Source organism: Amblyomma americanum, chromosome 9 (assembly GCF_052857255.1).
Source record: "Amblyomma americanum isolate KBUSLIRL-KWMA chromosome 9, ASM5285725v1, whole genome shotgun sequence".
Taxonomy (NCBI): Eukaryota; Metazoa; Arthropoda; class Arachnida; order Ixodida; family Ixodidae; genus Amblyomma; species Amblyomma americanum.
This window is the reverse complement of record NC_135505.1, coordinates 47,434,976-47,451,039: the sequence shown is the minus strand read 5'-3', so window position 1 is coordinate 47,451,039 and position 16,064 is coordinate 47,434,976. Positions and strand designations below refer to the sequence as shown.

The 16,064-nt window shown below is 51.2% G+C and overlaps 1 long non-coding RNA gene across 1 annotated transcript; it reads right to left on the bottom strand.

Annotated features, from left to right (window-relative positions):
- Positions 1-9,915: 9,915 nt before the first annotated feature.
- Positions 9,916-13,679, bottom strand: LOC144104216 (uncharacterized). Its single transcript, XR_013308462.1, has 3 exons — positions 13,318-13,679; positions 12,719-12,795; positions 9,916-10,256 (listed from the first exon to the last, which is right to left on the bottom strand). It is a non-coding gene; the product is annotated as an uncharacterized LOC144104216 (long non-coding RNA).
- Between the last annotated feature and the right edge of the window lie 2,385 nt (positions 13,680-16,064).

The following is a 16,064-nucleotide window of genomic DNA, read 5'->3' as shown; positions in this document are numbered from 1 at the left end:
TCCGTCTTCGTCCACCGGAATGCAATACTTGGCTAGAACGCGTGTGGTCATTTCTGCCATGTATTGGTTGGCTCTTAAAAGGGGGGGCACATATTTGTCCACCCAATTTTTAGACGGATTTGACATTAATTTGTGCTGAAGTAATGACTGACACACACACACACACACACACACACACACAAACACACACACACACACACACACACATACATATATATATATATATATATATATATATATATATATATATATATATATATATATATATATATATATATATATATATATATATATATATATATATACCTTTGTCTGATCGGTCATGTTTTCAGTCGTCAGGCGAGTCAATCTTGTTGATATGCTTTTTTTCGGACGTGCATTCATTGAAACAGCTGGGTACATGTGAATGTCATTGCACTGTGTATTTTGAAAATATGGTCCAGTCGATGCTTATATGGTCCAGGCGCACTCTACAAATCTATTTCAACGCCGGTCAATGGACGCCTATAATTGGCTACGACGCCCCTGTATGTTAACCCTTCGCATGCTTCGCTGGGATTTGCATAATAATGGTTGGTGTCGTCCAAGTGCATATTTTCGGCAAATACTACATGCATTGGAAACGCGTCGCCGCGTGCGCAACTAAACCACACTTCTTACCGATGCGGCTATAGGATCGACGTCTCGGTAATGAAGGCTGCAGAGTTCCACGACTCTTTTAGCGGGCATGTGTGGGACACCAGAGTAGTAGCCAAAATCAACGTCCACGCGGTTTTTGCCAAAAAGATCCCCTATCACGAGAGCGGCAATGTCCATTGGGGTATTCTCGTGTTGTATAATTTTATCGAAGAAGGCGCCGACACTTGCGTTCCACTGATGCTGCCAACGTATCGTCCATTCAATATCCATCCGAGTTGCGCATCCACGTCAGCTCTTGGTGTGCCATCGCTGGCGGCCGGTCGCGCGGCTGTCATCCATATAACATAGAGCGCGCCCGTGCCTGTTGGGGGATTTGTTGCGCCGCACCAAGTGAAGGGGAGAGCGAAAGAATTCTGGAGAGACTCGCGACAAGAACGATTCTCTAAAATGCATATCACGTGACGCTCCCACTACCTCTCTCCTCCTCGGCGCTCGCGCGCGTCATTTATCTCTGTGACACCACCACCCGCCAGATGCTTTACGACCGTCGTTTTGCGCGGACGTGTGACGATGCGCGTTACAATGGGTCCAAGATCAATTGTAAATGCTTTTCGCGCTACTTTTTTCAAACTTTGATTGGTCAGTAGCGAATAAAAAGGAAACGCTTCCGAAGGAACCAGCGGTGAACTTCCTGTCGTTCCTGAGCCCGTTCCGGGGAGTTAACAGAGGACGCTACCACCTGCTACGGCCAAGGGTGTCTCCAGCGCTGTTGCCATCCATCCGGGTGGTGCCCCCAACGCCAGCAACACCGGCATCACCTCCACGGGCGCTTGGACCGGGAGCTTGTACGACGCGGCCAGCGACGACAGCCGCAGCACGTCGAACGCCATCTCGACGCCGGCTACTGGACCCATGCAACGCCGAAGCCGCACCGAACCAACCGTGAGCACGCACTCCGGCCGCTAACAGTAGAACACTATAGTAGACGCTGGTAGCAATGTTCCCGGGTGGTGTGTATTCATAGTCTTTGTGTTAGGTTTGTGTGCTAGTCTATGTGTCACGTAGGGCGTATTAAATGTGCGTCTATGTGGCTCACCTGTCGCCTAGTCCATTCTTTTGGTCCGAGTGTTCTCCGAGGAGATCCGTGACAGTGGCATGTCCCGAAAGTCCGGTGTCTGCTGTGTATTTCAATTCAAAAAGTAACGTCTTTCGCCCTTCCGTCCTCAGGTTTTTCGCATTCTTTTCGTGTAACATCTAATGTACTACCAAAGGAATAACCAAGCTCAACGCGAGAACTATGAGCATTGTTTAGCGAACCGTGTAATTTCAGAGAAACCGAAGAAAACAGACATGCAGGTCTCACCCTGCCGCGGCAAAGGGGTACGTGCAGTAAACACTATGTTCTCATCTTGTTCTTGTCTTCCGAGCGTAATTAGAAGTAGTGGAATTACGATGATGCTATAGGTCATCTTAAAACCGAATTTTCGTGTAGCAAAGAAGAGATGAACAATGGCGCGGAAGTCCTCACACTCGAAGAGCCACTCGTTATACAGCTGCCGCAGTTTCAGTTTCGAGTTCGTGGCGGACAACGTCTCTTCTCATCGATGGCAAGTGATGTTTCCGCTTTAGGGTGTCATTTGTCTTCCAGACGAGCTTTTAACCTAGCGCCATAGCACAGCCACGTTTCAGCTGCACAGCTCGAGAGAAACTACTCACGAGAAAGACGAATGCTGCAGTGCGCGCGTAACAAGTCCATTCAGGCATAATTTGCTGAAAAGTACATGATATACTCCGTCGAAAAAGCAGTACCGCACCTTCTGGAGGCGCTAATGTGAACCAGCAGAACACCGGCGGCCCCTCGCCAGATAGCAGCCTCGCCCTCGCTCCGGTTCGGTCTAAACTTAACTCGGGGAAATGGTGACTGCAAAGTCGGCTGCCTGCTGAAGGTTTCCACCGATTCGTTCATAAATTTATACCCCACTGATGGTATAACTTGGGCTTATAACGCTACAGCATGCATCACAGAGCATAGCTGGCGCCGCTAGCGCAACGGGACGACACAGAGCTGAACAGACGAGGCTCCGTACGTGCTGTGTGCAGCGACGTCCTGTCGTCTGCTACAGTGTCGTCCCATAGCCATGCAATAGAACCTTATTCCTGAAACGTCTTTCCCGAATATTTTACTGGTCTCCTCATGCAGTTGACGGCGCAACAGGTAGACATTGTTGTGGAAGAAGACGAGAACGGCGAAAAGACGCAATGCTAAATGGAATACTGAAACTGGAAAACCGTGTTGAGGTCCGATTTCGTGCACTGCCAAAGCCTGTCTTCCGGGACAAGGCCACTTACTTCCGATGGCTTCACGTTCAGTGGGCTATAGGAATATGAAGAGAAAGCTATATGAATATCTCAACAGTTGGCAAATACATGGCGGTCACGTACATGCTGCGCTGGTTATGCGATTTTTATTTAATTGCTTTTTATTGCTATCCTTTATTTCCGTTGCCCCAGATCAGGTGCTTCAGTATCGATGGCAGATGCCGGGGCTAGCAAAAATCTTGGGGGGCGCTGCGAGCGCGCAACGTGAGCAGACGTGCGTCTCTTCGGCTCCGCCGATTTTCGGCTGGCCACGTCCCAAATCATTCTACCCCGGCAAAACTGGCGTCAAACGAGCCGGAAAACGAAGCGGAACACCTGGACTCCGAATTCGTCCAGGTAGGCCGATTTTCTCTAAATTTACGGCCGTTTTTCGACCGACCACGTCGGCGCCGTCGTTAAGCCTAACAGCGTCGCCAACGCCTGGCCTGGTGGAATTGGCCCTCCGAGGACAAGATGGCGACTTCCGCGCAAGAAGTGCGCGGCTACGACCCTGAGGCGATGTTGTGGACCTCGGTGCCCACCACTGGAGATTCAAATTCGACGGTTACTCCCAAATTTCGGAGTCAAGCTTTGCTTCAAGCGGCTGCACGCCGCTCCCAAGACAAAGCCCAGATGGCGGCGTTCGGCGCCGCCCCGGCCGCCGGTTCGTCGGTCGAAACGTGAACGCTCCCGCGACGCGCGCCACGGGAAGCAAGGACAAGGCGTTCTCGAAGTGGAAGCCGCGTCCAATGCCCAAACCGACACCTGAAGACTACGCCATAGTTATAAAGCCCAGAGAAAGCGTTTCTCTTCACGAGGCGTTCACAGAAACCGGCTACGGCACTGCCATTTCAGCGTACCTCGGGTTGAAACGGGCCCGCGCCATCTCCGTTCTACCCTCACGAGAGCAAAACCTCATCATTGTGCATACCCCGGACATCGAGGCGGCCGACCAGCTTATCGGGGACTTCGCAGTAAATTCCGACAATGGGTCGATCCCGCTTCGGGGTTACCTATACAAGACGGCGGCAACATGTGCCACGGCGTGATCGTGGTCCGTAACTCGGACACCACGGAAACTCTTAAAGACCGAGTGTGCTGGCGCGCCGGCACCATCCTGAAAATCCGGAAGTTCGGGACATCCAACAAAGCACGCATCACTTTCGCGGGTAAGGAGAAGCCCCGTTACGTACATTATGACAACATGGTCGTCTCTGTGAGAAACTACTACAAAACTATCCCGGCGTGCGGCCAGTGTGGGGTCGTCGGGCATCGCGCTGATGCGTGTCCAAACCTGCCATCGAACACCTGTGGACTCTGCGGATTCCAAGCTCCGCTAGTGGAGGGGGTGCGGGCTCCTCACAACTGTGTTCCCCGGTGTTCTCTGCGCGGTGGCTCCCATGCCACCAACTCTCGTGACTGTGCAGCAAAATTCCGCACACCCAAGACGAAAAAGAAAAAAACGGCGTCCAAGAAGAAAAGCCGCTATCTTGGGCCTCCCGGCGATCAGCATGGCCGGGAAATCTCCAACACCGAGAACCCACCTACCGGATGTGCTGCAAAACAACCATCCAAGGTGTAGCCACCACACGGCGGACTGGCGAAACAGTCGACAGAAACGCGCGGTGATACCAGGGCCTGGGTCAACGCAGTCAAAAATGGCCACCAGGTGAGCGGTTCGGGTGGGGCTGCTTCTCTCTCCCCCCTTTCCACTCCCTTTCCAAGGGCGCATAGCGCCGAGCAAGATCAAATAGCATCACTCAGGGCTCAAAATGAGATGCTACTAAAGAAAATTAACGAATTGGAATCTAAAATCAACCAGTCTTCTCCCCCCTCGCCTCCCGCGGCTGAGGTAATGGAGAGTGAGCTCGTGGTACCCGAGGCGGTAACAAGTTTGGAGGCCGCATTCGAGGCCCGCCTCGGGGCCACAGAGGCCCGATTCGCCGCTATAGAAAATCAAATTTCAATGATGGTAAACGCCATCTCCAAATTGCAAGAGACAATCCCCGCGATGATTGCCCAACAAATTGCGAATTCCTTGCGCTCCTCGCGCAGGCCCGGCGATCCCTTATCCGGCCGCCCTCACAAAACTTCTAGACGCACCCCCGAGGTAGCCGACGACAACTGCTCACTCTCTGGTATGGAGGATACCCCCCTTCCTGCGAGTGTTGGCTCCGGAGCAGTGTCAGTACAACCCCTCCTCAATCTAAATGACCATGGCGAGCAGCCCTAAGATCAGGCGCTCCCCAAGAACCAATTCGGCCACCCCCGTCCAAATTGTCCAGTGGAACTGTCGGGGCTTCCGTTCTCGCGCAAAGAGGGCGGATCTCCGACTTTACCTTTCAACTTTCGATTCTCTTCCCGCGGTGGTTGCCCTCCAGGAGCCAGGGAGTGGCGTCACCCTCACAAATTACATCCCCTTTCAGCAGGACCCCTCTTCCTGCGTCTGCGTGCATAAAGTTATACGGCTAATCTAGTTGACTTGGAACTTTACACAGAATATTCCTCTGCGATGGTGACACTTCTTCCGCTCAAGAAACAAGATGCACCACTCCACGTACTCAACATATACTGTTCCCCCAAACTCAAAAATGTAACGTTCGCAGCACTCTTTCGCCGCGCTCTAAAGGCTGCGGGCAGGGACCCCCTGGTGATTGTGGGCGATTTCAACGCCCACAGTACACTATGGGGATACGTGCGTGAAGAGAAGCGGGGACGCAAGCTAGCGGAACTCGCGTCCACGCTGGGCCTGACTCTTCACACTGACCCTGCATATCCAACGCGGCTGGGTAATTCCGTGACCCGGGATACATGTCCGGATCTCACTTTTACCAAAAAAATTGTACACGCAGAATGGATCAACACCGAGGAAACCCTTGGTAGTGACCACTGCCTTATCAATACCACCGTAAGCACTAAACCATTGGCAAAACCCCACGCACAAGCTCGGCTTCCAGACTGGAATAAGTTCCGGCAAAACTACATCAATTCGGCGTCTATCCACGAACAAGGCTACCACGCGTGGGCACAAGGATTGGTTACACACCTTCGTTTGGTGGAAACACAAATTCAGCTCTCGGAGGCCACTCCGGAGGTGGACAACCACCTTCTGCACCTCTGGGAGGCGCGGCACAGCCTCGTCCGCAGATGGCGCCGCCAAAAACGTAACAGAAAGCTCAAAATTCGTATCGCCGAGCTCACCCAGCGAGCGGCAGAGTACGCGGCCCAACTCGCAGACTCGAACTCGGTAGACCGCTGCAACACGGCGGCCAGACAAATGTCGAGCCGGAGCACGTGGCGCCTTTTCCGCGCCCTAATTGACCCTACTCAAACCCGCGCCGAGACACAAAAATATCTCCAACGAGCTATTCATAACTTCGATGGAAATACATCAAAATTAGCATGCAAACTGCGCGACCAGTATCTTTGCACTAAGCAGGACCCCGGAGGACCCGCATTCTCGTATGCAGGTTCAGAGAACGCGAATCTGGATCAACCGTTCCAGTTGCATGACCTCAAGGCGGCCCTAGCTAAAATGAAACGAGGAACGGCACCGAGCAGGGACAAGATAACTGTGAAAATGCTTGCTAATCTTCCTGATCCCGCCTACGAAACCCTCCTCGCTTTCATCAACTCAATCTGGCTTGGTGAGGCACCTCTACCAATTGAATGCAAGACCGCCCTGGTAACTTTCATTCCGAAAGCCGGCAAAGCCATAAACACAGACAACCTCCGCCCCATCTCCCTCACGTCTTGCGCGGGAAAGCTGATGGAGACCATGGTGCGGGATAGGCTGTCTGGGTTTCTGGAAAATGAACATACATTCGCAGACACCATGTTCGGTTTCCGCCCGCAGAGGTCCGCTCAAGATGTTCTGCTTCAACTCGACCGAGAAATTCTCAACCCTGTCGAATATCCCTTCAACGATAAGGCAGTACTCGCCCTTGACTTGAAGGGGGCTTTCGACAATGTCACACACGAAATCATCCTGCAACATCTCTCCCAAACGAACTGTGGACATAACACGTTTCAGTACATCAAGCAATTTCTCTCGGATCGACGAAGTTTCATCCGAATACAAGACGAAGAACACGGCCCATATAAACTGGGAACGAGAGGAACCCCACAGGGTGCGGTCCTCTCGCCATTACTTTTCAATCTGGCCATGATGAAACTCCCGGCTCAGCTGGCGAAGGTCGAAGGCATCCAGCACGCGCTGTACGCCGATGACATAACCATCTGGGCCAAACACGGATCGGTTGGAGACATTGAGGCCAACCTGCAGCAAGCGGCGGAGATCGTAAACGCTTACACCCGCCGCTGCGCCCTTCAGTGCTCACCGTCCAAATCCGAATTTGTGCACATTCGCCCGTCGCTTCAGTGCGCCACCAAAATGGAACTATCTCTGGCCAGCGGCCCGATACCCGAACACGATGAGATTAGAGTACTTGGTCTCCTTATCCACAAACATCGACGGGCTGATACCACACTAGCAAAACTGCGCAAGGTGGGGGACCAGGTGGGCCGGATGGTCCGCCGGGTTTCCAACAAACGCGGGGGGTTACGGTGCAGAGACGCTTTCCGGCTGGCGCATGCATTCATGACCAGTCGAGTCCTCTACTCGACTCCTTACCTCCACCTGCGCAAGTTTGATGAGAACGCCCTCGAAGTGATTCTCAGAAAGATGTACAAGCGTGCCCTCGATCTCCCGATCACCACATCCAACCAGCGTCTCATGGGCCTGGGGATGGTTAACACATTCGCGGAGCTCCGGGAGGCGCACTTGACAAATCAATACACAAGGCTTTCAAAAACGCCGTCGGGACGCCGCCTATTAGCCCGACTACACATCCACCACCCAACACTTACGGAAGAGCGCGTACGCATTCCTGAAATCTGGAGATACGCCCTGCACGTACGCCCTCTTCCGGCCAACATGACACGTGACGACCACAGTGGCAGGCGCCTTGCGCGGGCGGAGGCACTGACCCGTCACTATGGGAACAAACATGGCATCTTCTACGTGGACGCCTCAGGCCCTCACCATGGGGGGTGGTACACGGCCGCAGTCGTCCACCAAAAAATCGTGGTGAATGGCCTAACGTTCCGAGCTCAAGACATAACACATGCGGAAGAAGTTGCCATCGCGTTAGCCGCCGCAGACCAGGAGTCGCGAGTGATCGTCACCGGCTCGAGAGGGGCCTGCAGAAATATTAAACAGGGGTAAATTCCTCTCTTTGCGCATCGCATCCTTCAAAACAGTAACTACCTCGGGGCCCCCGCGTCTCGAACGATTGTATGGGCTCCAGCTCATATGGGCCTCGAAGGCAATGAAACGGCAGACGCCGCCGCCCGCGCGCTCACTCTCCGGGCAACGCCTTCAGACCCTTTGGATACGGATCCCGAACCCAATCCGGCCCTCACTTTTCGAGAAATTACTGAATTATTCCAATTCGGCCATGCAATTTATCACAAGCCTTGTAAGGGCCTCACAAAGGTGGAGGAACGCACACTTCTCCGCCTTTACACCAAAACGCTGCTGTGCCCGGCAGTTTTAAAACAGTTTGATCCTGCCTGTACAGGAGAATGCCCACACTGTGCGGAGAAGTCTTCGGACATCTTTCACATGGTGTGGGCATGCCAGTCAACCCCGAACCTCGCCCCCAAACCCAACCCCACCCGGGAGGACTGGGAGGCAGCCCTGCTCGGCTGCTCGGACCTAGCAAGCCAGAAGGCCCTGGTCCACCGAGCCCGAGTCGCGGCGGTCGCCAATGGGCTCCTGTAATGAGGAGCCCACCTAGAGATTGCGAGAGGTTGCTTCGACTACCTCAAGCTTCCTGCCTGAAATAAAGTTTTTCACACACACAGCAAAAATCTTTTCCTTCCTTTTTATTATTATTTTAATTAAAAACCACTTACTACTTTTACTTTTTATTGATACTGCTGGTTACAGGGACATTACAGGATGGGTTGGAGACGCAAACACAATATGCACCTCAGAAAATGTTACCATAAACAGTAATAATAAACAGAAGAAATAAGTAAAATGCCAAACTTGTGGAACTAAGTTGCATTGTGAAATGCAAATAGAAGCGGGCAGTGCAATGAAACTAATGTGATAACCGCATCGTGAGACACTTTCTAAGCAAGTGTGAAATAACACAACAGTGAACTTTGAAAATGGCGAAAGATGAATTATTCTGCTTGCTCCCCTTTACTTTTTGTCGCGCGCAGAACTGCACCTTTTAATAAAACAATGACAGCAGCATTAAGCACTGCTTTTCAAGCAGAACAACGGCGACAACAGGACAATAGCGAACACACTAGCGTCAGTTAATGAACAAGGACAAAAAGCATTAAGGCGCTTAGAGTCGCCGGACGCCCAAGCAGCTATGAGTGTGCCCGCGATGTGCCCGCGAGGCGTCATCGCACTGAATTCAAAAGCACCAGGAGGAAGAAGTTAAGCAGTCACGGTTGACTGACAGCTTACATTCAAGAAGGTCTCGTGCCCGTTTTTCATCTTATTCTTCACCTGACTGAAATGTTCGTTCAAAGCAAACTGCTTTTCGCCCTCGACGTCGCTTAATTTGGTTGTGCGTCCTGGGCGAAGTCTTGTTCCGAGTTCTTAGCGAGCTACTGCTTAGAATGACTGCCTTGGCTTTTCCTTTCTGTGTTTGTTTTACACTTCCTTCATGTAGGCGCTACGACAGGCGTACTTCCTCCCTCCCTCCTGTGTGCCTCCACCTGCACTGAGTCCCTCACTCCTCGCTGCACTGTGACTGGTTATCCCTAGCGGAGCCGCGGCATGCGCGCACGTGGGCTCTCATAACGGCCATGGCCACAAAGCCTTTCAGGCAGTGCGGGCAGCGCAGCTGGTATTGGCGGTGATGCACCACCCTCTCACGTCTCTGGGCATAAACCCGTTCAGTGAACCTCTTGCCGCAGTGTGAGCAGGCGTGGGGCCTCTCCCCCGTGTGCTTAGTCAGGTGTCTGTTGAGGTGGCCCTTCTGGGTGAACCCCTTTCCGCAGCGGGGACGCAGGTGGGATGTAGCCCGCCGTCCACACAGTACTGCACCCTGCGGTGAGTAGCCAGGTTAGGCGCCTGGCTGAAGCGCCGCCCGCACTCGGGGCACTCGTGCGGCCTTTCCCCCGAGTGGACCAGCTGGTGGAGGTTTAGATGTGCTTGCCGTGTGAAGCCCTTGTGGCACACGAAGGGATGCTCGCCCGTGTGGATACGCTCGTGTCGGGTGGCATTACCTCTGTGTCGAAGCGAATGAAAGGAGGAGGGAAGAGCATGTCAGCCTCATTATTTGACGGCGCAGAGGGAATAAACTAACAAGCCCAATGCATGCATATGCTACCACACGGGGCCGCGGATCCACCTCTCATCGACACTTCTTCGTCCGGGAGGGGAGCGAAAAGTAAGTCAGTATATATTTTTTTTTCAATAATGCAACTCCATCCTGTTGTAACATTTTCGTGCTGCAACACCGAGCTTCTGCCGCCCCCCCCCCCCCCCTTCCTGCCCTTCCTGAATATAAATACTGCAACAGCATTGTTTGTGTCGCAGGTGTACCTACATATTAACTGTGAGGATTTCTCCCCTTTGGTTTGGTTACCGCGATGGGTCCTCCCTAATTTCTAGTTACTTTAAATTGAGGGCACCGGCGTCGCAGCGAAACGAACGCCACGGACGGCGTAATTGCTGCACGCGCAGGGGGCAAAGCGTTCGATCTTCGGCTCGGGAATTCGACGCGGCGCTCCGCCCTCCGCCAGCGGGGCGTGGCCTCGTGTCGGGAACATTCTCCTGCCAGCTCGTTCTTTCCGGCCTCGGAGTATCTCCCCTAGCTGCGCCTAGCGCGGGCGAACATTCGCTCGTAACCTTGCTGGTGAGTCGGACGATCTCGATTCCTTAGCGTGTTTTGTTGCTAGCTTACGTTATTGTTGCTGTAGCAGTAAATGCCTTTTTTGTGTTAGCCAGAGTGTCCTTCCTTTGTTCCCTCACAGAGCAAGGCCCGCCATGGTCGGCGTGCGCTCGGTAGCGCTGGCGATCACGGGATAGGGTCCGGGCGGTTTTGAACCGTGTCAGCCGCGGTTAATCGGGGATAACTTATTTTTCCCCCAATTAAAACCTCACATAACAAAACCAAAACGAGAGGAGAGTTCATATCTTGTCTTACTTGCTTTTGCTCGAATAGGGGCATTGTAAAGCCAAATCTCGAATATTCCTGCATAGTATGGGAACCCTACACGACAGACGACAGCCATAAACTAGAAAAAAAATGCAACGTCTTGCGGCTCGCTTTATTTTAAACCGCTACAGGCGCCTAGATTCTCCTTCTGCCATGTTGAAACTGCAGACTCAGAACCACTTGCAGATAGAAGAAAGAAAGCCCACCTCAACTTCCTTCATTATCGACCTGGTATTCGACCCGCAAATCACATCGCTAGTGATTCTAGACGAGCCTAGCGCCATAAGCGTGTACCCTTAGCCTGAAAACTATTTTTGCACGCACAAACACATACAAGATTTCTTTTCTTCCAACAACTGTTCTTGAATGGAATGTTCCACCGAAAGAGCCTCCGTTGCTTTCTAACCATTCTTGATATCTTCACTGCTGGCTTAGTAGCTGTGCTGTAACCGCATTTAGAAATTTACTTTTGCATCGCTTATTTTGTGGCACATATATTGTTCGGTACTGTCGTACTTGGTTTGCTTTTTCCCATCTATGTATTTTCCTCTTCTGCTTGGACATACCGCATGTCCACAGTATTCAATGAATAAATAAATGCAAGAGCATGTCGAGGGAGCTTCGAATTGAGCATTTCGGTGGTATATCAGGCGATATGTAGGTTTATCCTGGAAGGTAGAAAGAGTTAGACTACTCACTGGAAAGTTCCTTTTGATCATACCTGATGGCAGCAAGCCAATGAGTGAAAATATTTCTTGTTGGTAACTATTTAACTGCTGTCCTAAAGAACATGGAAGACAAGTTCCCTAACCAATGCCTCAATGGTTCTAAAGGGGTTCTGTTGTCGATGCACCTCCCAGATGTAGCCGTTGCCCTCTCCGTTGTCCTCCATTTTGACGCCCTCGTAAGGACCAAAGTAGACCCTCTTAGGCAGTGGTTTCAGGGTGAACACGCCGTACTAGAGACCCTTTGATGATAGAACGGCGGATGGACAGGCCCTCGGGGAGGGTCTTGTTGGCGCGCAGCGCGTCCTTGTCACCCACCTGCGAACAGCGTGGCCGTTTTGAGGCCGCCTGCAATGTCATTGGCTACCCTTTTCCACAGCACTGGAAACCCACAAACCACACTTCCCATATTCTGTGGAGCTGAAGTTTTGGACTAGAAAAACTTTCTTCATTTGCGTTTGCATGAATCAAGGAGTCTTTGCACTGTGATGAAATAATGAATAGAAGGCCGGGTGGTGTCTAATGGAAATGCGCAGTGAACAGTCTCGACCAAGGTGGGAACCGGAACCACGCAGTCAGGAATAGAATGAAAAAGGCGGTGAAAGAAGGGAAAGAGAATTGCCGGAGTTAATAACCACAATAGGAAGAAGGCACGCCCTGACGCTACGCACCACTATCTCCGCTCGGCAAATTAGATTTCCTATTTTTCTCCGGATCACTATGTGCCGGCCGAGACCAGGCAGATGCGAACGTGGTCTGAAGACAGCTTTTCAGATTCATCAAGTTTGCGTGCTTTGCACTCACCTCTGCGTCCTTGGCATGGGTCAATGGTTCGTGTTTGGGGCAGTCGCCGCGATGGTCGATACAGCAGTCATCTCAAACTGGAAGCAGATTACCCAGAACATGGTTTAGGAAAAAAAAAATATATGAGGATTCCGACACCTCAATGGACACTGGACATTCCTTGGACGTTCTGCAGACGTCCTGCAGACATCCTGAACGTCCACAGCATATCCAAGGGCGTTTAAATGCCCATTGTGATTTTATATGCAATGCTCGCTGACTGGAGAGGAATCAAACTGCGCGTGAAATATGCATGTCTGAGTGTCCAAGGCTCACAAGGTCATGATAAAAATAAATTCATCACAGCACTCCTGTGCGTCATATATTAACCGTTTAAGAAGTTGCCCAACTGGCCACTCCCGAAAGTGAAGCGTGTAAATAGCCAAGCAGATTTGTGCTAAGAGCTCCCGACGCTGTAGGCAAGCCGCTCTGCGTTTCATATACCAGCTACCAGCTGCCAGTATAGCTTACCAGCTATACTAAAAGACTCATTTACAATGGCGTGTGCATTTCCCATCCTCGTGTTGGAAGCCAGGAATCGGCTTTCGCAGCCAACTCACACAGGTATTCCTCGTCCGAGTTTTCCTCGTATTCCACGTAGCTGACCTCTTTTCGCTGGCGTCTCGGGTAGCGGGACCCGCTGGAAGACTTCTCGGGCGAGGCTGCATTACACCCCAGGATAGTTGTAAGCCTGGCTTGTGGCATAGAGTCGCGTGCATCGAGCAGCTTTCACGGAATGCTACTATTCTGCGCTGAAAAACAAACATGCTGCAAACCAATCAAGTGCCATTTACTACATTCTATTAAAGAGAACAAAAACCAAACTGCAGTCCCCAGCACACTAAAACATCAAACCATGTATAATCCCTAGTAATTAAGCGATGTTTCAAAACTTACGCCCATACCGTCGCTCAAAGCTCTCCTGATTCCTGGCCGGAGTATCGCGATCTCGCTCTTATATTCGCTTTATTGACCTATAATATATGTCTCCAGACTGACTCTCTTTCAGCGAGAATCGGCGAGAACTTGGCTAAAAACTGCGTGATTGCGTCCGTACTTAAGATTTGCCAAAGAAATTAGCTCGTAGAACTCACGAGTAAAAAAAATCAAAGTTCGAGCTTTAATATTGCCGCATGAATTACGCTTGTTTCCAGCTGGATTATCGATCCAGAAATCATGTCCACCTGAGGCAGTTCGTGTTTCCAGCTGGAAAATTTCCAAGCTGGAGAATCTCTTCCGCAGCCTGAAAATGCCATTTCAGCTGGAAATTCAGCTGGAAAAGTACGTTTCTAGCATAAAAACCCAAGACAAAAGCCTGCCTTGTCTCCATTTTCGCCTGAAATAGTCTTACTGTGTCGCTCTCTTTTTCGTAACAGTCAAAGAGCGCCGGCCGACGCAATTCTGCTCCCTTTGGTCCAAAAATAGCCCGCAGTAATGCATGGTGTGTGCTCCGGTTGGTCCAGAAATGCCGCCCTAGCACTTCGTGGAGATGGGTCCGGGAACCCGCACACTCACAGGAGGGCTGGCCGGACGAATCCTGGCTGCTGTCTTCACCATCCTCAGCGTAGCTGACCTCCTTGACGGCACGCTTTGGGTAGCGCCTGTCGTCAGTTCCATTTGCGCCGGTAGCTGAGACGAATACGGTGGGGTATGTTAAGGGTTACATGAGCCGCGCGAACGTGCTCGTCGCAAAGGCGGGGATAGATCACGCTTCTTTTGTGTGCGTAAAACATTGTGAATCCAGAAACAAAACATATTCCATCCGTCCACGCGTTCATGAAAGCTGCATAGGCCAGATTGTGGCATCAATCGTTCACCACAAAACATGAAGGGGCTTTTAATCACCACATTGTGGAAACCAAAGGCGTTTAAGCCCGACCAGGGAACAATAAAGAAAGCCAAAAGGTGATAGTGCGATTCGGAGGGAGGCTGAGGTAGGCAAAGTAACCTTGTGAAATCCACAACCTTCAGAGCGAGCTAATGCAATTAAATCTGAGGTTATGAGCTAGCTAATCTGTAGGATTTCCCAGTGAACTGACATCCGCCGCGGCTGAGAGTATTTTCCTGGCAAGATTTTCTATTTCGAACATACTGTTTTTAGGAAGTTTCGAAAGTAGTCGCCGAAACACCCGCCATTACGGCAAACCGACAGGTGCAATGGACAGCTGATTTCCCTAGCCATCCTACCTTGCATGGGTGAGTAAATTAATAACTTACGTGTCTTTAAACGGTAATCATCCTCTGAAGGTCCTCTCTTCGCTCTTTCAGCACGATGTCCTTTGACGGGAGGCGCCCACGGTTGACGGCTCCGAGCAGCGGGCTTCTTTGTCTGGCTTGTGCTCGCGTTCTTTGCCAGCCGTGCATGATAATAATAAGGCTCACAAATAAATCGCAATAAATATTTCATGGTTCAATGTGTAAAGCGGAAGACAGACATGACGCTCGAAAACGGAAAGAATACTTGGTCGAAATTGTAGGAATAATATATCAGCTAGATTCGTCCTCTAGTGTAGGTAGCGCTCAGATATCGTCAGAAAGTGCGGTTGATGGCACACATAAATATACCTAGTGATTGATCGCCGCTTCTCAACGCGATGTTCACGTTCAAGCGGAATCGCACTCTAAAATAACAAGGTCAGTTTCCGCCGGTTCAAAGAATGAGACGGCACCCAAATGTCCATTCCGGATCGGAGCATCCAACGGAGCATGTGGAGAAATCCCTGAGGGGTTATCAGCGCATACGCGTTGACGGGTGGCGGCAGCGCTGCACGCTGTGCTAAACATTGAGTGCACACAGTCGATCCCTACCCCGTCCCGTTTCCGTCACGGCCCCGGCTGGTGTCATGGGCGAGGGTTTTCTTTCCTGTAGTCTATCCTCGAATACAGGGTGCCGGGAGGTAAAATCCAGCATCAAAGGGATTGGGAAAATGTCTTGAAACTGAGCGGACTCCACGGACCAAAGCCGACAGCCTTTCAGAGCGGTACCTGTGTGCAGTTGCACATTTATTTACAACTTTAGGTAAAATGCAGGAGCGAGAACAGTCGAGTTTTCTTGCAGGCTACGCAAGCTACGAGGAACCCACCGGCGCACTAGAGTAACACTTCATTGTACTGTAGTGCAATATTTATACAGTGCTGCGCAGTCCCATCCGTACTGCACTGTTACAGTATATCCGCACATTCAGTACACATTGCTTTGCCCACACGGGTCTCAAGGTCACAAACGTTCTTATTGCATCTTAAAGAGTCTGTCTACTGTCAGAGGCAAAATAATGGCACGGTCTGATCAGTCCTACTCTGTTTTGGT